This window comes from Tupaia chinensis, unplaced genomic scaffold (genome assembly GCF_000334495.1).
Source record: "Tupaia chinensis unplaced genomic scaffold, TupChi_1.0 Scaffold000116_1, whole genome shotgun sequence".
Classification (NCBI taxonomy): domain Eukaryota; kingdom Metazoa; phylum Chordata; class Mammalia; order Scandentia; family Tupaiidae; genus Tupaia; species Tupaia belangeri.
The window spans coordinates 2531773-2532171 of NW_006159580.1; the positions used below are offsets into that span (position 1 = coordinate 2531773).

Consider the following 399-nt stretch of genomic DNA (forward strand, 5'->3'; position numbering starts at 1 on the left):
TGGCGGGTGTGGCCGGGGGGAGCCGCTAGTTCTCATTCCTCATGAGCCTCGCGGACGCCCTGTGATCTTTACACTTAAACAGCGTTTGTGTCTCCTCGTCACGGAGGAAAAGCGCAACCTTCCAGATTCTGTCTTTCAGTTCTTGCCATGCAATTGCAAAGCCAGTGATTCAGTAAACATTTCCATTTCTCTATGCTGGGAGGTGGGAATCCAATTTACAGTTTAATCTTCTGCACGCTGAGAGAGGCTGTCAAAGACCCGACAGAGGGGGACGTCACTTTAGCGGTAGGGGTTCAAGCCTGCTGCCGTCTTTAAAGCTTTATTCTTTCTAAGTAGCCAACGTGGGAAATTTCTGGAAAGAGCGCAGCCAGGAGACCGCGCCTGTTCTATGAGCCGGTA

The 399-nt window shown here is 51.1% G+C and overlaps 1 protein-coding gene across 1 annotated transcript in view; it reads left to right on the forward strand.

Annotated features, from left to right (window-relative positions):
• LEMD2 (LEM domain nuclear envelope protein 2) overlaps positions 1-399 on the forward strand; it is a gene marked incomplete at its 5' end in the record, with an annotated part of 18057 nt that overhangs the window by 11577 nt on the left and 6081 nt on the right.